This window comes from Hemicordylus capensis, chromosome 3 (genome assembly GCF_027244095.1).
Source record: "Hemicordylus capensis ecotype Gifberg chromosome 3, rHemCap1.1.pri, whole genome shotgun sequence".
Taxonomy (NCBI): Eukaryota; Metazoa; Chordata; class Lepidosauria; order Squamata; family Cordylidae; genus Hemicordylus; species Hemicordylus capensis.
Window position 1 is genome coordinate 208112898 of NC_069659.1, and position 23602 is coordinate 208136499.

The following is a 23602-nucleotide window of genomic DNA, read 5'->3' on the forward strand; positions in this document are numbered from 1 at the left end:
GTTGTGATACCATGGCACTTTGCAGAAGTACCAATGTGCTGACACTGTGTATTCCAAAGCCTCAGGGTGGGAACACAGAAAGCCCATCTCTGAGTAACCACCAGAAAAACTGGTGACAACTGCAGATGGACCGCTATGAATGATCTCAGTGGGGCAGCTGGGCTCACAGCAAAGAATCCAATCCAATGGACAGAGACAGACAACAGATTTGTAGTGCAGCATGTTGTCTCTTTAATTGACTGGGCCAGAGGAAGATTGCCATGCCCGGGATTTCTGCAGGTTTATTCCAGATGTAGCATTGATAGGCACCCTGCTGTGCACAGTGCCAGCATCTGATCGAACACAGATGCTTGGCAAGGCATCCTTTCGAAGCTGTGGTGTGTGCTGTCTGGTTGGGCAGCAGGCCAGTGAGTGCCCTGGTTGCCTGGGCAGTGTCTGTTTTTTTAAGGCTCCCATGGATGGTACTTCTCCCACCAACTGTATAGAGTGCCTTCAATGCTATATCTATATCTATATCTATATCTATAGCTATAGCTATAGCTATAGCTATAGCTATAGCTATATCTATCTGACTGGGATGTTTCCATGCGTACAAGCAAAGGAAAATCCATCATGAATGGAATAACCCTAAATTTCTGTTAAAAGAAAGCCCTTGTTGTTGTTGTTGTTGTTTTTTTGCAGTGGTCCTGTTCTATGTTTTTTAACCAGCCCCAGCCCCTTCCCCTGGGTTGCAAGCATGCAGTCTCGGACATACCTCATGAGCGAAACTGTCCAACAGGTCAAAGGGGAGGAGCTCAAGAGGCCTGTGTGATGATAGAACATTCAATAGATGCTGATTTCCTTCTCCTGAGTATCATTCTCTCATGAGAGTGCCTGGCCATGGAGACATGCAGGTGGGCTGTTGCTGCCCAACCTGGTTGCTAGATCCATGCAAGTCCCGGGGAAAGGTACCCCAGCAAGACCTTTCCCAGTCTGAGCAACTGCCACAAACCAAGAATCCAAGTGCTCCCTCTGACAGTCTGGTTTCCCTGCAACACAGTTCCATGGGTTGGTTGTTGTTGTTGTTATTAATAAAAATAATAATTCACACAGTCAGACAGGTGTTATTGACTGGTTGTTTTATCCAGACATCGAGTCCTTCTCAAGGACCGGGAATGGCTGAATTTTATTGTCAATGTTGTTGCTGTTGTTATAGATATCGTCGCAGAATATAGGCTGTTCCCAGTAAAGCTGCTTTTTGTAATGGGGTGATGGTGATTTCTGTGGCCGCTATGGTGTTGAGATGCTCTTCAAGGTCTTTTGGAACTGCACCTAGGGTGCCAATTACCACTGGGATTATTTTGGTCTTTTTCTGCCACAGCCTTTCAATTTCAATTTGTAGATTTTTGTATTTTATTTTTTTCTATTTTTTTTCTTCTATTCTGTTATCCCCTGGTATTGCTATGTTGATTATTTTAACTTGTTTTTCTTTCTTCTCAATGACAGTTATATTTGCTGTATTGTGTGGCAGATGTTTGTCTGTTTGTAGTTGGAAGTCCCATAATATTTTTGCATCTTCATTCTCTTCAACTTTTTCAATTTTATGGTCCCACCAATTTTTGGCTACAGGTAGCTTGTATTTTTTGCAGATGTTCCAGTGTATCATCCCTGCTACATTGTCATGCCTTTGTTTGTAGTCAGTCTATGCGATCTTTTTACCACAGCTGATTAGGTGGTCCACAGTTTCATCTGCTTCTTTGCAAAGTTGGCACTTGCTGTTTGTTGTTGATTTTTCTACTTTGGCTCTTATTGCATTTGTTCTTCGTGCCTGTTCTTGTGCAGCCAGTATTAAACCCTCTGTTTCTTTCTTCAAGTTGCCATTTTTAAGCCATTGCCAGGTCTTGGTGATGTCTGATTTTCCACTTATATTGTGCAAATATTGACCATGCAGTGGCTTATTTTTCCATTTTTCTGCTCGGTTCTTGACTTGTTCTTTCTTGTAGGCCTGCTTTGTTTCATTGGTGTTGAATAGTTTCTCGTTATTGACCATTTGAAGTGCATCTTCTTCACTGTCCTTGATATATTCTTCAAGGCCTCTTTTCTCCTCCTCTACTGTTTGATGGACTTGCAGCATTCCTCTTCCATCGGAGCTGCGAGGGAGGGAGAGCCTATTAGTGATGTGCATGGTCTGGAGCAGTCCGGACCAGCACCAAAGGGGAGCCTATCTTTTAGGGCGGGGAGGGCTTGTTTACCCCTCCCGCGCCTCTTTGCCCCCGCCAGTGGCTGTAATTTACTGTAAAATTGGGGCTCTGGCGGGTAGACCGGGCCTCCGGCAAAAGCTCTAGTGGAAGAAGAGCTCTAGCGCGCGTGCGCACGCGCCCAAGGCCCCAGTTGGGCCGGAGGCTTCGATAAGAGAGGAGCTCTGTTCGCGAGCTCCTCTCTAAAGTCTTCTAACTTGGTGAGCACTCGTGGGGGGGTGGCGGGTGGCGGCGGCAGGGCGGCAGTAGCCCTTCCTTGTAGGCAGTAGCCTTTTCCCCCTCTAATTTGCTCGCGGGGGGGGGGGCGGCGGAAGCGGCGGCGGCTGGGGCGGCTGGTTTCCAGCGCCCCAATTTTACAGTAAATTACGGCCACTGGCGGGGCAAAGAGGCGCGGGAGGGGTAAACAAGCCCTCCCCGCCCTTAAAGCAATACCCCCCCCACCCGGACCGGACCAACCAGGGCAGAACCGGTCCGGCAGTTCGGCCATTCTATAGAATGGCCGCCGGACCGGTTCGGACACATGCCTAGAGCCTATCTACATCACTGTGGGAGTGCAGTGCATGATTTAATGGTCATTAGTTTCCTGGTCTTATGATCTAGCATCTCTAGCTCTGCCTGGGTCCAGTCTATTATTTCTGCGGTGTATCTGAGAACAGGTATAGCCCAGTTGTTTATGGCTTGTATGGAGTTCCCGCCATTGAGTTTGGACTTGAGGATTTTTCTAACTCTCCTGATGTATTCACTTCCAATTTTTCTTTTAACTTCAGTGTGTGCAATGTTATCAGCCTGGAGAATGCCCAAGTATTTGTAATGTTCTTTTTCTTCCAGGTTCCTGATGTTGCTTCCATTGGGCAGTTCTATTCCTTCTGTTTTTCTTATTTTCCCTCTGTTCATTATTAATGCAGCACACTTGTCTAGTCCAAACTCCATTGCTATATTGCTACTGAATATACGGACAGTGTTTAGCAGTGATTCAATTTCTGACTGGGACTTTCCATACAACTTCAGATCGTCCATGTACAGCAGATGGTTGATTTTACTTGATGTTTTAGATGTTTGGTTTCCGAGGCCTGTTTTGTTTAGTATTTGTGAAAGTGGGGTCATGGCGATTACAAACAACAGAGGGGATAGTGAGTCCCCTTGGAAAATGCCTCTTCTAATGCTAACCTGTCCAAGTGTCTCGCCATTGATTGTTAACTGTGTACTCCACATGCTCATGGCTTTTAAAAAATAAATATCTGGATGTTTTTGCTGACACCAGTTGTTTCTAAACATTTTAGTATCCATGTGTGAGGCAATGAATCGAAGGCTTTCTTGTAGTCAATCCATGCAACACTTAGATTGGTTTTTCTTCTCTTGCAATTTTCTAAAATCATTTTGTCAATCAGCAGCTGGTCTTTTGTGCCTCTGGTGTTTGGGCAATTTCCTTTCTGTTCAACTGGAAGCTGTTTGTTAGTTAATAAGTGTTGCATCACTTCATCTGCTGTTATTCCAGTTAATAATTTGAACATGGTTGGCAGGCAGGTTATCGGTCTATAATTACGTGGAACTGCACGTTTTGCTGGGTCTTTCATGATGAGATGTGTTTTCCCAATTGTTAGCTATTGTTCAGTATCACCTCCTTGCAAAATGTGATTGAACTGTTTTGATCGTTGTTTATGAAGGCTTGTTAGGTGTTTAAGCCAAAAGCCATGCAGTTCATCGTCGCCTGGTGCAGTCCAATTTTTAATGTTCTTTGCTTTCACTTATTAATTCTGGTGTTATTATTAGATCTTGCGTTTGTTGGTTACATTTTTTGACCTCTTTCATCCAGCCTGCTTTTTTATTATAATCTATTGGATTGTCCCATAATTTCCCCCAGAATTGCACTGTTTCTTCTTTATTTGGTGTTTCTATGTTTCTTGCAGTTTCTCATTCTATGCTTTGGTAGAAATGTCTCTGATTCGACTGGAACTGGAGATTCTGCCTGTGTTGTGTAATTCTGCCTTTGTATCTGCTAAGCTTTTTTGACACTGCTGTTATTTGCTGCTTTATTATTTCCAGGACTTCTCTAATTTTCCTTGAATCTAGGTGGTATTTTTGGATCAGATACTGTTTGGTGTTTTCATTCTTCAGGTTCTTGTCTTTCATATCTTTCAATTTACTAGCATCTGATCTAAGCCTGGAGATTTTATTTTCTAATCTAATCTTCCATTTAGGTGATGTACTACTTTCTTTTTTGACAGGTCCACTGATCTTATATCTGAGCTCTTGTGTTCTTATTGTTGCTGCACTGTACATTAGTTGGTTTGTTTCTTGCAAATTCTTGGTTGTTTTTTCTGCAAATGCAGCATTGACATCTTTTAATGCCTGAGCAAGTTGGTTTTTGGCAACTGTTTTTAGAGCTGGAAGTCGAACCCTGGTGGTTGTTTGGTTCATGTGTTCAGTTATTTTTTTGCTTTAGTTCTTGTTGCTTTTCTGTTAAACGACATTCAGGTTTTTGAGGTGAAGGCAAAGGGGAGGTTGCCTGGTTTCGATTTTGAAACAGTTCAGCAACAGTGGTATCCTCTATTCCCAACACCTCCTCCACCTGCGCCTGAGCAACTGCTTCAGTTGGTGGTAATTCTTCTTCCATATCTTGAGCCTGTGTTGCTCTTTGCAGTTCTTCCAGCTCAACTCCTGTGAATACTTTATTTCTTATTATGAATCTTCTCTCGTCTGCTAGCCTTTGTTCTGTTATTTCTGTACCTGGATGCTTCTCTTTCCAAATTTGGTACATTCTTTTAAAATAACCTCTTCTAGTTGAACTAGACTTGTAATAGCAGATCATTATTTCCTTGTTGGCATTTTTCGTATATTTTTTCCGGTTAAGCGACGTTTCTTCCAGTAACCTTGCAGTCTCCAGCCCTGGTTGCTCAACTAAAGATCCTGAGTCCTGTAGCCCACTTGCCACCGGATGTCCAGGGACTCCAGCACCTGGCGCGGTCCTTGTTGACCCTGGTGATGACTGATCCGGTATAGATTTATTAAAGTGACGTCTCACCATATTGTTGATGGGAGAGGCACTCTTTGTCTTGCTCCTCTGGTGAGACCTGTCCAGTATGGTTGGACCTCTGGCATAGCTCTCACCTTCCTCAGAGCACCCAATCCCCACAACCATGCCAAGGTAGTGCCTCACTGGGGGTTATAATAATAATAATAATTATAATAATTATTTGCCCCTCATGGCCAACTGGTTTGCCAGGGATCACTTGAATCCATGGGTGTCCTGCCCTGGGATGCCCCATGATGGCCGATTCATGCAATGCCGATTTCAGCCCAGCCTGTTTGGTTGTGGACATAAGATCCATTCCCAGTCTTTCCCCTCTCTGCCCACCCAAAGCTGCTCAGATACATAAAGCAGACCGGACTACTTGGAAGTCTGGAAGGGGTGAGTGGAGAGGGAAAGGTACAAAGTATGAGTTATATTATTAACCAGATATACCAGGAGCCCCACTTCAGCGGGGCCCCCTATAGTTGGATGGTCTACCTCATGAGAATGCTTTCCACCGTACAGCTGAAGCACATGGTGCTTCTGCTTTTTTCTGGTGGACTGGACCTCTCATGAGAGGGCTAATCCCTGGCTGACAAGCTGGCATGGTGGAAGGAGTGTGTTGGGGCTCTCTGGACTGCTTGGCCTGGGTATGTAAGTCCAAGATCATCCTTTGTTATAGTGGACCAAACTCCAGGATCCTTTGCCTGCCCTTGTATACATATTCCTTCCTAGAAAGTCCTCATGATCCCTTCCTGGAGAAACTGAAAAATAGTGCCCCTCGCCGTCCCCAGATAGTTATAATTGTGCTTGCTGCAAAGCTCTTGCAAGGGCAATATAGAGTGGTGTGAGGAAAGGGTTAAAATATCTTTTCCCTGCTGAGGGCGGATGATTGATGCTGAAAAGACATGATTGCACTAGTCACCCCCTCTCAAAGATCGTGGCCAATGGTTGTTGCTTTACTTGTGTCCTGATGCCTTGCCCGTAGCCTGGCAAAGTGCATGGTACAGAGATTTCTGGGATTTAGCCGTGGCAGACTAAGAAGAGGAAGGAGTCCCTCTCCCCAAAAGCCAAGGGTTGGGAAACCGCAGTTGAACCATCACCTGTGGGATGAGTCCCGGCTTCATGGATTAAGCACAAGTTTGTCTATCTGAGATTTCATGTGATGTCTGAACAGGCCCTCTGTTTTGACCTGCTTCAATTTGACTCTCTTCAACAATCTGGATCAGATCCCCACTCCACATCTCTGGAGACAGGCTTTACTTTATTTTGCTTCCAGTGGTGAGTGAGCAGTAGCTGCAATGGTTTCACTTTCAAAAAGACTCTTGGCACAAACACCCACCCGCTGGTCGTCCTGGGAAAGATGCATGCTATCTTGGAAATTGTAATCTTTTCAGGTACTACACCTGTTGCAGCAGCCCCTTAAAAGACTATAAGACCATTCTCACGACCAGCTCTACCCAGGCTAGAACTGCCCTACCAGAGTAGAGCTGGGAATGAGAACCACTGGGATCAGTCCAAATCCAGGTGCTCCTCCGCCTAGTAGCCTGGGTTTTGTACCTGGGCTAAAATTGAGGTAGAAGGGCACACACATGAGGTTGTGTGGAAGCTTGGGCGGCTGGCAGCCCGGGCTTCCATATAGCTGGGCGGAAGGAGCAGCCCAGCAGTGGGTAGTCTCCCAATGTATCATGCTACTGGCACAGTGCATTGTGGAATATGGGAGGACACAGCCTGCTTTCCCCACTCCCCCTCAGGGCACCAGGATTGTTTGTGTGCTGATTGTGTGGGCGCATGGCATGGCAGAGCCCAGGAATGGTGAGGATCTTGTGGGAGAAGGTTGTGGGCAAGGATATTTTCCCCAGCCCTACCCAGTCCTGGTGCAAATGGCCATGAGAATGATTCCCAAGAGCACCTGCATCTTTTCCAGGTTTGCAGGGAAGAAAGAAACTTTTAGGAGTCTGCCGCCACCGCTCTGGATTCCCAGGAAAGGCATGGCCATGCTTGGGGAAAGACTACTTTTAAGGGCCAGAGCTCCTAAAAAGACTGCAATACCCAAGATACCCTTTGCCTTTTTCAAGTCTCCAGGGGAAAATAATAAAAAGCCCTGCCATGAGTGCTTTTAAAAGTGAAACTTCTAGAGATGCAGCTTCCTTTCTTCTGAGAGCCAAATTTAAACTAGGTAGCTAAGTAGCTTATGATACTACTTCTGTTCGTTAATTTTGAAAGTGTTCTTTACATGACTACAGGTACTTGCTTAATTTTGAATGTTTTTTTAAACTCCATCTCAGGTGTTTGAGAAGAGGAAAGACAACTATTCACTCAGGCATCCTACAATTCCTTGGGAGAATGGAGTAATTGAGGGAAACTAAACCTTGACCCTTGGTCTTGACTCAAAAGTTATAACTATGAGGTATAAAATAATCATAGCAAATACTTATAAAATACAGTGGTTTTTGCAGTTTAATGTCCAATCAATCTAAGAACAGGCATTTACACTTTTATGAAAATCCTTCCTCACTTTACTGAAATCAGAAACAGCACACCATCATTTGGTGGGCTCCAGCATAAAACCTTGTTGGCCAGATCTCCTTTAGTTTGTGGCCATAATCAAGTGTATTAGAGATGAGCTATCTGCAATTAAACCCACTGAAAACAAGTAGATTTAGCCATATCCATGTTGTCTGGAGTTACAATATCATGCGTAGTCATTCTAAGAGTAACAAGCCCGTAGCCTCACCAGAGCTAACTCTGGATTATGATATGGTGATCCCATTTTGTGTTTAAACCAACCAATTAGCTTTGACTAGAGGCACAATTCAGCCAATCAATGTTCCTCATACAAATAACATTGATCATGGATTACCATAAGAGCACAAAGTGTCAATCCTGATGGGGCTGAATAGTACGAATAGTACTGTTCTTGTGCAAATCAAATGGCAACATGAACAATAAAGCAGGGTGATTCTGCTAGTGCTTTGTTACAGAACAGTGCTTCCTCTTGGCTTCTAGTATGGTATTTAAAACTTAATCCTTGCAGTCAGGCTTCCAGCACAGTAGCAATGCCATATCTTGTCATTCTGGCAGTGCAAGTTATGCCAGAAAGCTAGCTGGTGCCTGCTGCTGCTGCTGCTGCTTTGGTGTCATACAGGATTTGCAGTGTGCAGTTGCCAAGCACAGCTGTACTTCTTTCCATTCTCCCTGCCTGGCAAAAACGGCACATGCTGGGGATGAGGCAGGAAGCTCCAAGCACAACTGCCAAATTTGAATTTGTCCATGTTTAATTTTTTTTAAAGCTGGCCCTTGGGAAGGGCCAAGGGGAAGAACAAAAGCAGGGGGATCCAGAGCAGAGCTTGCTCTGAGTACACACAATGCCACTATCCTGCATTCTTTTTAGCAAATTAAAAAATACTGGCTGACTTACAATCCTAGGTTAAAGAAGAAGAGTCTGAAGACTGAGCTGGCACTCATATCCATTCACTGTGCAGTCCACAAACCACCTTCACCTGGAAATTGCTTCCAGCTCCCTCATCCAGCCTGGCCTACTGTTGTGAGGTTGAGCCCATGAGAGCCTAGGAATCCCTTCCACCTGCCGGCCCCCCAGATGCTCAAGGATGTCCACGTTTCAAGTAAATATAGGGGCGATTCTCACGACCAACAAAAATTGGGCTAGGAGAGCCTAGCCCGATTTTTGTTGGTCGTAAGAACCACCGGGTTTGCAGCCGAGCCCGGTGGTTCTTGAGCGGGTAACCTGCTCGAGAACCCCTGCTAAAAAGCAGGTTTGCGGAGCGAGCGCTCCAGCAAACCTGCTTTTTAGGCTCGTGAGTAGCCACGGTGCAGCTTCGCGCCGTGCCTACTCATGAGCAGACCCCCGACCCGGAGGCAAAAAGCCACCTCCTGGCTTGGGGGTCTCCCCAGTATGCCCTGCGCACTCGCCTCAGGGGTGTGATGCCTCTCAATACCAGTTGCAGGGGAATAACAGCAGGAGAGAGGGCATGCACTAAGCTCCTCCCTGTGGGCTCCCAGGCATCTGGTGGGCCACTGTGTGAAACAGGATGCTGGACTAGATGGGCCGTGGGCCTGAGGCAGCAGGGCTGTTCTTATGTCCTAATGAGTAGTTTGGCAAGGGTAGCTTCCCCCCTTGTTGCTCCATTGTGCTGAATGTCTCTCTTTGCTGTGCAGCTAGTAAAGGCATGAGAGCAATTCTCCCAGGACCAGGCATTGAACATTGTACAGAGAAATAATATTTGTTCCAAGAGGCATTGAAGGAAGAATGAAAACATGTGGGAGCAGCAATTGCTTCTTCTATTGGTCGTTGCGCTGTAAAAACAAAACCAAACCCAAAGCAACTAGCAACACCCTGCTTGTTGTAGAGATGTCTTGTTGCCGGAGAGCTGTTCTTCTCATGCACAAAAGGATTCTTTTGTCCAAAATGGTTATAAGAACAGCCAAAGATCTGATTTTTGTAGCTTTTCTTTCTTCTCCCCCCACCCCCAGCTTCTTAGAAAAGGTCTGTGCTAAACCAAAAAAGGGAATTAATTCAGTGTTTGGGCAGCAGAACTCAATCCCCAGCAGTATGTTAGCTGCTGGGAGTGCCAGAAAAGCAAAAGATCTTAGAACAGGGCTCCCTCTGTTTATTTATCCCTTCTCCCTCAGGCAAGGTATGGATTGGATTTTTTGTTTCTAATCTCCCCCCTTCCTCCACCTCCTGCAAGAAACCTTGTAAGACTGGGAGGTCTCCAGCTTTGGCTGCATTTCTGTTCAGGGAGAAAATTAACCAAAGTGTTCTGGTATATGCATCGCATTTTCCAAGAACATCCAAACTCTTACAAATATAATGTAATGGGGGAAAGAGAGGGGAATGTTATATATAGCTTTCTGGGAAAAACAAGTCAAGTAGAATCAAAGGGAAGTAGAACTGGTAGGTGCTGGCCGATCATCAGTTGAAGGCAGCTTCATGTACTCCGCCGGTTAATGGCTGGTGTCTGTTTCCCCTTCCTCTGTTTCTAGTTGTCCATGCTGGGAAGATATGGGCCTCCAAGTGGCTTAGCATTATTGTTGTGAGCCACCCCAAGCAGTAGTGTACTGGAGGGGTGGGGTATAAATATTTTAAATAAATAAGCGAGCAAGCAAGCATGAGGTGAGGTTTCTTACTGCATTGGGAAGGCTTGTGTGGTTGTGATCAAAATAGCAGCTTCTGCTTGTAGCCAATGAACGACTGAAGGCTACATGTCTTTCATTCTTTCTCTTCTTCCTATAGCGCACACACACACACACACACACACACACACACACAGACAGTTTTACAAAACAAACCACTTAGCACACACAACAGAAAATCTACGCACAGCTTAGAATATAAACCTAGTACTTGGCTAAGTAGCTAGTAATATTCTTAGGTTATTCATCCCACCAAAATGGCTGTTCCTGTAAATACTAGTATTCTTGGAACATTTTGATTGAAAAGCACAACTGTGTTGCTGACCTTCTTGTAATCAGCATGTTTACTCAGAAGTAAGCCCTACTGACTTACAAATATGACTACAATGAATATTTATATACCGCTTTTCCACAAAAGTTCCCAAAGCGGTTTACATAGTTATACATACATAAATAAATAAAAATGGCTCCCTGTCCCCCAAGGGCTCATAAGCTAAACATAAGAAATATAAAAATAAGCAACATAAGGTAGACACCAGCAACAGCCACTGCAGGGATGCTGTGCTGGGGCTGGATTGGGCCAGTTGCTCTCCTCCTGCTCAATAAAGAGAATCACCACTTTTAAAAGATGCCTCTTTGCTCAGTTAGCAGGCACTAACTTCAGTAGCACATACTCATAAGTAAATAGGATTACAGCCTTAGTAATTTCCTAAGTCTTAACAAATAATGCTTCAAATTATTTCTCCAATAAGGATAAGCAGAGTTAGATGATTTTCCAGTTTTTTCTATCTCTGTTCTAGCTTTTGTGAATGGACACATTACTAGCTCTTTATCATGGTTCTTTTTTTGAAGAGATGAAGAGCCACTGCAGGATACAACGGGAAAATATATCCTATGACATCTTTATGCAATGTGAGGCTATTCACATGTGTGTGCAAAACCAGGCTAAGGGAGCCCAACCTGGTTTTGCATGCATGTGTGAACCGTCAGGATCGGGCCAATCCCAGTGGCAACGGGCCACAAACCCGCCTAAACAGCCACCCAATAAAATGAGGTTAAGGGAGTGAGGAGCTGCGGCTGCCAGATTGTCTGTCTGTCAGCTGCGGCTGCCAGATGATACAGACAGGATACAGATAGGAAGTGTCCTGCTTTAAAGTGTGCTCACCATAATATGAGAACAGCTGTACACATCTGTACCTATCTACACACAAAATATTGTACAAGTGTACACGTGTTGAACATAAGGTGTGAACAGAACTACTGACACAGGGGTGTAGCTATAATTGAGCCGATGGGTTCAAAGAACCCAGGCCCCACCAGCTCCTGAAGGCCGCCCAGCTCCACTGCTCCCTACTTCCTTCATTATCTCCCTCACTCCGAGGGGCTGCCAGGCAGAGAAGTGAACACGGGCCCCCTCTCCCCTAGCTACACCTCTGCACTGACATAAGGCCTATGTGAATCAGCCTCCAGTCAGAAGTTTCAGGTACCACTTATCAATGAGTGTAGGGGGAAATTAATGATGTATCTTCTCTTATAGTGATCTTCATTGACATCATTGAGGCATTTACATAATGCACAAGGAACTCATCATTCGCGACAGATTTTAATGACTGCAAGAGGATGTTAGATGCTTGCCACTGGCTTAACAGTAACAGTTGATGCATATCAGCAGCAAAGATGGCACAGAATTTATGCAGATTGTCACCCATGTGAACAAGCCCTTTCTGATTCCTTGTTTAATCATTGTTCATGGAGATTTAAAATAGTTTTTAGCAGTTGGATAATTGCTTTTTTATTTGAGGAAGCAAGACTCTAGTACCATTAAACTCTCCAAGAATCTTCCCTCAAGATATTGCATAGTCGGCATCCAAAAATTGATTGTTTTGCTGTATCCAAAAATCAAGATAATGCTCAGTGTAAGCAATTAATGAGTAAGATATTTTGGCACATTTCTGCCATAAACTCCCTGTTGTCAATTTCCCCATAATGAAGTCTAAGAGAAAAACATAGAATTAAAAACTGCATGAAGAAGGAGCTGCTGATTTCCTTGTGCCTAACTCAGAACAAGCTGAGCTAGACAAGTTGGTGCAATTTATAGTAGAGAACATTACAGCTTTTTTAAAAAATGTACTCAGCACATTTTATTGCCATTTGTGTGGCTTGTGATTGGTTCATGCTCTGCCTGGAGTGCATTAGTGAGAGCTAGTTAGTGGAGTGACTCAGGGTTAAATTAAAACATGAAAACAAAGAAGTAACTACCACCAAAAACTGACAGCCCTGTGCTGAACCCCCCCCCCACCGCTAAATGTTTTATCATGCTCTGATATAATTATACTGTGAGGCGATTCTCACGGCCAGAGGAAAGCAGGCTAAGGGAGCCTAGCCCACTTTCCTGCAGTCATGTGCTACAACGGGAGCTGTGTGGCTCCTGGAAGCAAACCGCAGAAAGCACCCCCACCCTTAAACTAGGTTAGCAGAGTGAGCGCTCCGCTAACCCTGTTTATCTGATTGTGAGTCGCCACGAAACGGTTTCATGCCATGGTGACTCACAAGTAGACGCCCGACTGGGAGTCTACAACAAGCCTCCCAGCACTGGGGTCTCTCCAGTAAGCCCCGTGCACTCGCGCAGGGCATGCTGGGGCTTCCAAGAGCCAGGTAGCCTCGGATCCCCACCACCCCTACTGGCTCCTTGATGGAGCCGGTAGTTGTGGGGGCGGCCGATTGGGCCACCCAGGGCTCGGCGCTGGATCGTCTGTGGGGAGAGTGGGTCAAGCCCGCTCTCCCCACAGAAGCCATGCAGGCTCTACACATGGATCGTGTGTAGAGCCTCTGTATATTTCTGCATTCCCCTTCGAAATCATTGGCTAGAGAGGATGGGGGAAGTCAACACAGGGACATAGGTAGCTGCTTTATACTGCATGATTGGTCCATATAGCTCCGTATGGTCTATACCAGGGGTTCCCAACCTGTGGTACTCAGGATGTTGTTGCATTACAATGCCTATCATTCCAAATCACAATAAAATGTCACTGAGGATGATGGGAGTTGTAGTTCAGCAACATCTGCAGTACCACAGGCTGGGGACCCCTGCTCACAGGAGCCACAGTAGCAGGCATCTCCAGGGTTTCAGGCAGGATCTTTTTCCCAACCTTTCCTAGAGAAATCATGGACTGAACTTAGGACCTTCTTCATGGGGCAGATTCTCATGACCCACACGAGGACAATTGATCAGGAATTGGGAGATTTGTGAGCCATACATACTCTTGATTTCCAGTTGTCAGAACTCAGAAATGTTGTGACTGTCTCTAAGGTCCCAGGTAAATGTAGGGTTGGCGTGGTGCCAGTTTGACACTGCCAAAAATTTCTGGAGTTCTTATGACCAGAAAAATGGGAGTATGCTTGGCTCATGAATCACCCAATTCCCAGTCTGCCATCCTTGCATAGGTCACGGGTGTTAGCAGAGTTGGGTTCTGAAGAAACCACTTGGAACCATAATTCATAACTGTAAGAAAAATAAGAAAAACTTAGCTGGGTTAGATGTCTGTTTTGGATGGAGAGAGAAGTCTGTGCCTTAGTCGGTGTGTCTACCTGACCCAAAGCAGGTTTACAGAGAATCTATTTACACATGAATCCCTCCACCTTCTTCAGGTCCAAGGTAGGATTAACCCTTTACTTTCTGACTGGAAATAAATCCAACTACCATTGCTATTTCCAACAAGAACCGGCCCATGCAAAGCATGCTCTCTGCCATGAAGAAATAGTCCCTCAACAAGGACTGCTATTTTGGCAATGGCCCTATATGTCATGGCACACTTAGTTCCAGTCTGAGCTGTGAACTAGCTATGAACTGATCTGTGGATCACAGATACAAATCTCACCTCGAGCATGAACTCACTAGATGGCTTTAGCTAAGCTGCTTTGCCTCAGCCCCTCCTTCTGTAATATGGAGATAATAATATTCTAACAAAGCATTGTATGAATTACCAAGAGTGTGTATGTGAAACACTTTGAATACATACAATGTTGTTATTTACTGACTTGGGCATCTTCTATACATCATGAGGTATTGGGACTATGTATGTGGTTTTCACCATACATTCAACATAACACATGATGAAGGTAATAAATGTAGGGTTACCAGGTTCTTTGAGGCTCATATCCTGAGACTCAGAGGGGCAGAATCTAGGAGTTAAGGAGTGGATGCGGGATAATGCATGGTTTTGCGCCTGGCTGTACTTGGTGCCTTAGGGTATAGCCTGATGAATACATGAATGAAGCAAAGATTAAGAATTGGCCTAAGCACCCAGAAGATTCTTTCTTTTAAGCCTGTGCAAAGTCAGACTGGCAATGCCGGACTTGATCTGACAGGTAAAAAAAATTACCAAATTCCCATTCAATACCGGATCACCAATATCGGATCAGAATTGCTCGAATTCATGTGAGAATGTAAGAATTCATATCCAAATTCATTTTGGACTGTCAGAAGCACATTTTGAAACGTGATCCTTATAGATGTCAATGGGGAAGTGGAAAAAAAATTCAGGAAAAATAAATGGCTGATCCTAGGACTTTGAAATTCAGCATAGTGAAATACAGGACAGAAGGACTCTGTGTAGTGAATTTGAAATGAATTGGACAATCCTGCAATTTTTAATGATTTTGTTTTGTTTTGTGAGTTGTTCTTGCACAAGAGCACCATTTTTGCAAATGGTGCAGAAATCTGATATCTGGCACCCCTAGGGGCCCAATAATCTGATTCTGATATTTTCAAAATCAGAACAGATTAGATTCAAATTGGATCTGATTTTTTTTTAACAGTGCACAGCCCTATTTTCTTTATCTTTAGAATTCTTTCCTAATGTGTTCATCTCCTTATTAGCAACTTGAAACTTCTTCCTGCTTAGAGCTGCCATATGGAAAAAAGGACAGGTCTCATGTAACTTTAATAGAATTTCAGCTGGTGCAACTTGTTATGCAGGGGGATGAAAAACTGCACCTGCTGAAATTCCCTCTTCTGTGCATCTACTCAAAGTACAGGAGATCTGTCCTCTTTCCCCTGTGCCAGCAACTTATGTTTCTGTCAATGGTTTTAAATGGGAAAATGACTGTTTACTTTAACAACTAACAAAAACAAAACAAAACCCAACAACATCTAATGCAACATCTAATACAACAAACCTGAAATACAAAGAAAAGCAAAAGATTTGGAAATATATAAATAGCTCTGTGTGTGTGTGTGTGTGAGAGAGGGGGGGGGTGGGGAGAGAGAGAGAGAACACACTTTGTTTTACTATGTAGATTGTGCCTTTACTGTTTGTATTCCTCTGTACTGGCTGCTAAATGTTTGTGAAATACATATTGTCCTGGACTGTGTGTTTTGCTTTCTTCAGTACCAGTCCTGAAATCTCAACAGATCTGCTGCCGATGTTAGCAAAGCACCCCCTCCGTGCTCCTTCAGAAATATCCTAGCCAAAAGCTTTATTCTGAATAGTAAAGCAGGACTTTATTCTGAATGATAAAGCATGTCAGTACCAAAGAAGCAGGATGAAAGTGAAGCCCTTCATGGGGAAAGGATATTGTTTCCCACTACTCTGAAAATACAGATACTTGCTAAGTGTGTTCCTGTTGTTTTTACTTATCTTTAAACCAGATTGCCCAAATATGGCTTACTCAAAAATAGATGAAGCTTGAGCTGAAACTATTTACTTCGTTTTGTGGTTGCTTCCACACCACATAATGGCACAGCGGGGAACTAACTTGCCTAGGGAGCAAGAAGTTACTGTTTTGAATCCCTGCTGGTATGTTTCCCAGATTACGGGAAACACCTGTATAAGGCAGCAGCAATATAGGAAGATGCTGAAACATCATCTCATATTGCACGGGAGATGGCAATGGTAAACCCCTCCTGTATTCTACCAAAGAAAACTACATGGCTCTGTGGTCGCCAGGAGTCAACACTGACTCAACGGCACAAGAGAGAGGCACTGAGAAGCATCTCCAGTTTTGGCTATTTTCTAGGGATGTGCATTTCGTTTCAGATAGAAAACATTTTGTGCACAAAACAGGCCATTTCGGCTGTTTTGTAGCCAAAACAAAACACCCAGTGCTCAAAACAGAAAATTTTGTAGCCAAAACAAAACGTCCCTGTTTTGGATACAAAACGTTTTGTTGTTTCGGCTGTTTTGGAACTCCATTTTGCAATCACAAAAAATCTTTCTCCTTCAGTTTCCATTTTGAGTTTTGACATCTGTTTGAATTTTCAGCCCTTCCAGCCCGCAGATTGGCCAGCGAAAGCATGGGCTGATCTGCTGGCAATTGCCTCCTTATTCCTTTAAAGCAAATTTAAGGGTAAATTTTACCCTCATTGGCTAGTGGGGCAGTGTGTGTTTACCCTCATTGGCCAGTGGGGCAGTGTGCATTTCATTGTTGTTGTTTCACACTGTTGTGTGTAGATCAATTGCATTTCAGATGGGGGGATGTGGATGTGCATGACCTTTGGAAATCTGCCTGATTTTTTCCCAAAGCTCTGCTGTTGTTGATGTGTGAGATTGATGTTATTTGGGGTGGATTGGGGGCATAAAGGGTGCTTTGGGGGCAGAAGAGTGGTTCAGTTGGTAGTGCCCCAAGGGGTGCCTGCCACAACCCAGATTCCAAAGGAATAGGGCAAAGGGCTGATTTCTTAGGAATTGTTGAAGTTTATGCTATTTTAAGGTCCCCGTCCCCCCCCAGGGAATAATGGAGGTTTCAGCAGACCCATAACTCCACCTGGGAGGCACTGGGGTGGCTTGGAGCGAGTGGTGGTGTAGTGCACACAGGGTGCCAACCACCCCCATGGGTTGCTAACCCATGGGGTGCTGGGTTCTGTTGTTTCTGAGGTGTTCTGAGTGTAGATTCTCTGGTAGCATATGAGATTTTCAATGACAAACCATGAATCCACTCTCATATGCTACCAGAGAATCTGAATCTACACTCAAAACATCTCAGAAACAACAGAACCCAGTACCCGATGGGTTAGCATAGGGTGGTTGGCACCCTATGTGGTCTACACCACCACTCGCTCTGGGCCACCCTGGTGCCCCCCAAGTGCAGTTATGGGGGAGGAATTATGGAGGTCCATCATTCCCTATGGGGAAGAACTTTACAGATGCACAAACTATTACATCTTTAAAAATCAGCCCTCTGCCCAATTCCTTTGAAATAATTCTGGCAGCTTCCTTGCTCCCACTGAGCACTACCACCCACCCTACTCTGCTCTGGGCCACCCCTTTCTCCCCAACATGAAGCTATACTTTTGCTGAAACCTCCATTCTTCCCTATGGGAAGAATCCTATACTTCAAAAATTCACCAAAAATCAGCCCTTTGCCCAATTCCTCTGAAATTTGGGTGGTAGTTTCCACCCATTGGGCACCCCCACCAACTAGTTTTCCCATGTGGCCCTTTTTTAAAATCCAAAACATTTCGGATTCGGATTCAGATTTTGCAATTTCGAACAAAGAACAAAATTGGGGTGTTTCGGATTGGCTGATTTCGAACAAAGAACAAAATGGGGGTATTTCGGATTCAGGCCAAAAACAAAACAGGAAAAATAACAAAATGCACAACCCTACCATTTTCTACAAGGCCAGCTCTAGTTTCAAAGCTAGAATTCAGCAAACATCCCTCCACAGGCCCTTTATATTTGGTTGGGCCCCAAAGAAATCACTCTGCCAGCATCACATGAAGGCTTTGGGCACAGAGATGGACTCGGGGATCAGCAATGGACCCTTCTGAGGGCCTTGGGCTCTTGGCGGCTGCCCAACAATGCCCAGCCCCTGACATCAAATCCTGATTTTCAGGATATCATAAAGATATTTGTATTGTTTCTGTGCTATTATTCTTTGTGCCATTTCCCTCTGTCTTCTTTGCCTTTATTGTTATGAGCTTCATTTGACCTTACAGTTGTTTCATCATATTGGCTTTGGTGTCCAAAATGATTTTGTTGATGAGATCATGAGGTTGCGTCTGACATGATGTTGTCCTGGATGCTTGCAAACAAAGTCACCTGGGTCATTACGGCAAGTGCCATGAAATGGCAGTGGGGGCAACTGAGGCTGAGGCCAGTTGAGGGCAAGAAGAAATAGGAAAAGCTGCCAAGAAGTAGCAATTGCTGAGGAACAAAAGAGCCCTGAACATGAACAGCATCCAAATGGTGTGCATATTTGAGCTGGTTGTTTTTAAAGTAATATGTTTTGCTGTATTTCTTTCACAGCATATATCAAAATTAGAGAATATTACTTTCAGTCCTACTCTGAATCTTGAATGTAAGTGATATATTCATTGAGGCCTTCTTTTTCTCTTTCAGAGTACTGTGGATGATGGAAATGTGTGACAGCTACTTGACAGTTTAGTGTTCATTCACTGAAAGCATTCCTGCTTGCAAATCCAAGCATTTAAAAGAGTTGGGGGTGGTGGGGGTGGATCATCTAGCAATCAAACCCTCTGTTCTGAGATTGCATTTCCCACCATATATCCAATGTTTCCTTTAAACACTTCTAAGAAAAGTGATCCCTACTCCACATCCATTAAAAAATGAACAGATTATGTAGTGTGGATCTAGTAGCCTGGGCATTAGGTCATGTGTTTACATCAACTAGAACTTTGTTCTTTAGGCTTCTTATGCAATATACTCTGTTCATCATCCCTCTGTTTGTTTTGGTTCCTGAGTGCTGTAGTCTGAATTATGTAGGCTACCTTTATGCTGGTCTGTGACCGTAATAAAGATTGATTGATTGTAGGCTAAATTATGGAGCCCAGATTAGCCTTCCTTGGCTAATCTTCTCTTGGCTAAGATGCTCTTCAAATCGGCTAAGATGCTTCCTTGGCTACCCTCCATTAGCAATGGAGGTTAGTGGGCTCTGGCAGTTGCCAAGGTTAGCAGGACTAAAGATTGAGGGGCAGTGCTATCATTTTGTTTCTCGCTTGGCTTGGAATGTGGCTGGGATGCACTCATAGTTTAGGAAGGAATAACGAGAATGCTTCCTACAGTCTTTTTTTTTAAAAAAATGCTGAAGCTAACTATGGAGCATTGGCTCTGTTCTTGTATCCAGATTCACTCAGGCCCTCACCAACTGTGCTTCAACATCCTCCTCATAACAGTTAAGGATCCTGCTATCCAAGTTGTTCAGGGCTTCCCATAAGATGTGGTTGTCCCTGGTCATAACTGACACAGAGTCTTCTCAAATGGCTCAATAATTCACCTGGAAATTAGCTGCTGCATTTACAACAAAGCTATCTTTCATATTGTCTAGGGATACATTTCTGATTATACTTTTCTGCCTGTGCACTTAGCAGTCTCTGATAGCCAGCACTTTTCTTTGTCAAGGTGACACCTAAGTATTAATAGCAGTGGTCACTTTTTCTATTTCTTAACAATAAGATGAATTCCATGATGTAAACACGAATTTGGCTGTAAGACCTTCTGGAAGGCAACTGCTCTCTTATGCTGTCACCAGTGAATAAAAGCCCTGATCAGACACTACGTTGCTTAGGTGTCTGTACAATCCATACATGTGTTTGTGTGTACCTGCATATATTTTAAAAGTATACCTAAGTATGGGTCCCTTAAATCCATGGAACAGTTAGGGAAGTGTTCTGCTGTACCTGTGTTCAGTGTAAAATGTGAATAATTGTACCAGTGTACACAGTGCACAGATAGTAAGAGTGCTGAACATAATGAGATAATTCATGCAATTGAAAACTGGGTAGGACCCAAGTTTAGGATCTAATGTACTCCCAATTTTTGGTTTTGTGGGAGCAAACTAGATAGGAGGAGATAGAAATGATTGTATGCAAGCAAGGAAGGAGGAAAAGCTGGGTAGGATAGCTTTTCCTCCTATCTTGGTCAAATGCTGGGTATGAAAGCTGGGTAGGACAGCAATATCCTAACCAGCTTTTCCTCCTACTTTGTTTCCACACATTACAGTCATACGTATGATAGTTGGTTGCATGGGGAGGGTGGGCAGGGTGGAGGGAGGCAGGGATGAACCTAACTTCCCCCCAGACGAGTGATGATTTATTTCCCCTTTGGTGTGCCACCACGTGCCCATGTGAACCGCACTGCTTTGTGCAGCACAGATCTCCTGCCTCCAGGAATCCCACAATGCACCATGTAATGTGCATGGTGCATTTGAGGATTACCCGAGGAGTCAGGCACGCTAGGTGCCTAACTGTGTTATACTTGGGCTGTGTGCAGTCCAAGCATACACATGATCATGCTCATGCCCTTTAACCCATGCGAGCTGGTCTTGTTGTAGCAAGCATGACTTGTCTCCTTAGCTAAGCAGGGTCCACCCTGGTTGCATATGAATGGGAGACTAGAAGTGCGAGCATTAGATTTCAAGTTCCCTCCCTGGCTTCTCCAAGATAGGGCTGTGAGAGATTCCTGCCTGCAACCTTGGAGAAACCGCTGCCAGTCTGTGAAGACAATACTGAGCTACATAGACCAATGGTCTGACTCAGTATATGTCAGCTTCCTATGTTCTCCTATGTAAAAGCCAGGGTAAAAAACTTGGGCTACCGGGTCAGGGGCAGCACCAGGATTGGCCTTGATCCCGACGCTGCACATGAGCAGCCCAGGTTACGGCTGCCCTAACCTGGGTAGAGCTGTTCATGTGCACAGCCTTATTGACTTCTCTTTCTTCCTATCTAGTTGTTTGCACTAGGGGTGTGCAAGCCGGCACAAAGGGGCAGTGCCAGTCTGAGTTCAAACTGGACTGACCCCCAGTTCGAAGAACCTGCATGGTCTGGCTCGTGAGCGGGGAATATACTTGGAAAAGGCAATCTGGTAAAAATTCCCCATTACAAGTAAAGGGTATTCCCCACAGTAAATGTGGTGGTGGTGAGGGGAGAAAAGGTGGCCTTTACCTTTAAAATTAAGGCACCGGGGGCACCAGGGATGGTGGAGGCAGCCATGGTTATGGCCAGACATCAGAGGCTGTGTTGGGGTCTCCACCAAACCCCAATGATAGCCCGGGCTGGCTGCGGCCTGGTCCGAGTCTCTGTACACACTTGGAGGCCGTTAGAGTCACCTCCGCACATATGTAGAGGCCATTTGTGTCACTATGTGTGGTCCAGATTAGAGCTGAACTGGCACTTCCCTAGTTTGCACCCACACAATCAAAATTGGGAGCACACACATCTCCCAAACCTCGGTAGGCCACTTGTACTATCCAGTTTTCAGTTGTGTGAATGACTCCTATGTGTGAATAGGGCTAGAGTGTTCTGGCTCTTTGTTCATCCTTCGACATGTGCCCCTTTGGCTCCTCCTTCCCTTTGGTCTGTTGTCTGTACTCCAACAAAAGTCAGTATTGTAAAACTTATTTTAAAAAATGATTGTTTTGGAACCATATCCATTTTTCATGGTTTATTTTGCACCCAATATATACATATTGATAATTTGAGAGATTTTTTCGTAATAGCTGGTATGGTAACACGAGGAGAAGTATGAATAAAGATGGAGCTGAAATTAACTAATGCCCAAATATTCTCCTCTATGAATGTTGTTGACAAATATTCCCTAGATATTTGCTGACTATTAGCAGAATATTTACTGAAGATTTGACATCCAATGATATTTGTTTTCAGCATTTGATATCTGACGGTTGACATTTGACAGTATTTGATGGTTGGCATGTAAATTTTGTACCTGATACCTGGCATATGAAGGTATTAACTATCTGGTAGTATTTGATAGATATCACCCAAACAACTGTAGCATATCATCAGGTCTACAGCAATGCTGTATGCTGAAGTAAAATTACATCTTCAAAACTTTAATCTCAAAATGTGAATGGCAGAACTGGACATTCGGATGAACTTTGTTGGTGATCCAGCTCCAGATGACATTGACCTTTTGCACCAGTAACCCTAATGACCACTAGGGGCATTGGGAGTAGAGATAGAGGGGCGATTCTCACGACCAACAAAAATCGGGCTAGGGGAGCCTAGCCCGATTTTTGCTGGTCATAAGAACCACCGGGCTCACAGCTGAGCCAGGTGGTTCTTGAGCGGGTAACCTGCTCAAGAACCCCTGCTAAAAAGCAGGTTTGCGGAGTGAGCACTCCAGCAAACCTGCTTTTTAGGCTCGTGAGTAGCCGCGACGCAGCTTCGCACCATGCCTACTCATGAGTAGACCCCCGACTGGGAGACGAAAAGCCGCCTCCTGGCTCGGGGGTCTCCCCAGTATGCCCTGCGCACTCGCACTCGCACTGCGCACTCGCGCAGGGCATACTGGGGCTTGCGGGGGGCGTGCAACCCCTGCTCCCCCCACCCCCGCTGGCTGTGTCAAGGAGCCGGACATCGTGTGGGTGGCTGATCCAGCCGCCCAGGGCTCCCTGCTTGCTCGTGAGCGGGGAGAACGGGCTTAGCCCACCCTTCCTGCTCACCAGTAAAAACCGGGTCTCAGTGATTGTGAGACCCAGTCCAGAGTCTCCTTCTCTTTCCTGTTTATCTCTGCCTCTATGACCCCCTCAATTGATAGACTGTACTCAGGAACTTCTTGGGAGTGCTGCCTCCTCTCCTCCTCCTCCTCCTCCTCCTCCTCCTCCTCCTCCTCCTCCTCGGAATGCTTTTAGCTCTCCCTGAGCACCATAGTTCTTTAGGTCTCTCTCTGATCGCCATGTAGCCAGAAGTTAGATAGAGATCTTTTCTATATTTTTGTACTTCTGAATAAAGTAGATTATTTTAACCTTACATGAATCTCCATGCTTATCATTTACAAGCAGTTGCCCCTGAGACCCTGTTAACTTCTGCTGTAATGGGAGCAAGTTAGCTCCCGAAAAACTCTACTATGAGTAATTACTCCCAACAAACTTAAATATTTGCAAATATGCATTAATCTCTAAATAAGGGACAGTAGAGGGATAGGCCATGAAGGAGAATCAGGCAGCCATACAGGGTACCACAGCATTGCAACCTGAATACTGGGGATTTTGCAGGTGCCACTTGTGTCTTTCCAGAACTATTGCCTTAGCCATAATGACCATGAATGGTTCTGCATATGTGGAACTTTAGAAAACTAACAGCATGGAATGATCCATGAAGTGAATGCAAAAGGAACACATAATGGGGCGATTCTCACAATCAACAAAAATCGGGCTAGCAGAGGCTAGCCCAACTTTTGTTGACCATAAGAACCACCGGGCTTGCAGCCGAGCCAGG

The 23602-nt window shown here is 44.7% G+C and overlaps 1 protein-coding gene across 18 annotated transcripts in view; it reads left to right on the forward strand.

The window, feature by feature from the left end:
- The window catches only part of LOC128351680 (uncharacterized), a 337204-nt gene that overhangs the window by 155766 nt on the left and 157836 nt on the right, over positions 1 to 23602 (forward strand). For 2 of the 18 annotated variants that reach the window (XM_053311417.1, XM_053311420.1), the window contains exon 2: positions 7536 to 7657. The exons of the other annotated variants lie outside the window; for them this stretch is intronic. The gene's annotated coding sequence lies outside the window, so the exon portion shown is untranslated. The remainder of the gene's footprint in view (positions 1 to 7535; positions 7658 to 23602) is intronic. 18 annotated transcript variants of the gene reach the window in all.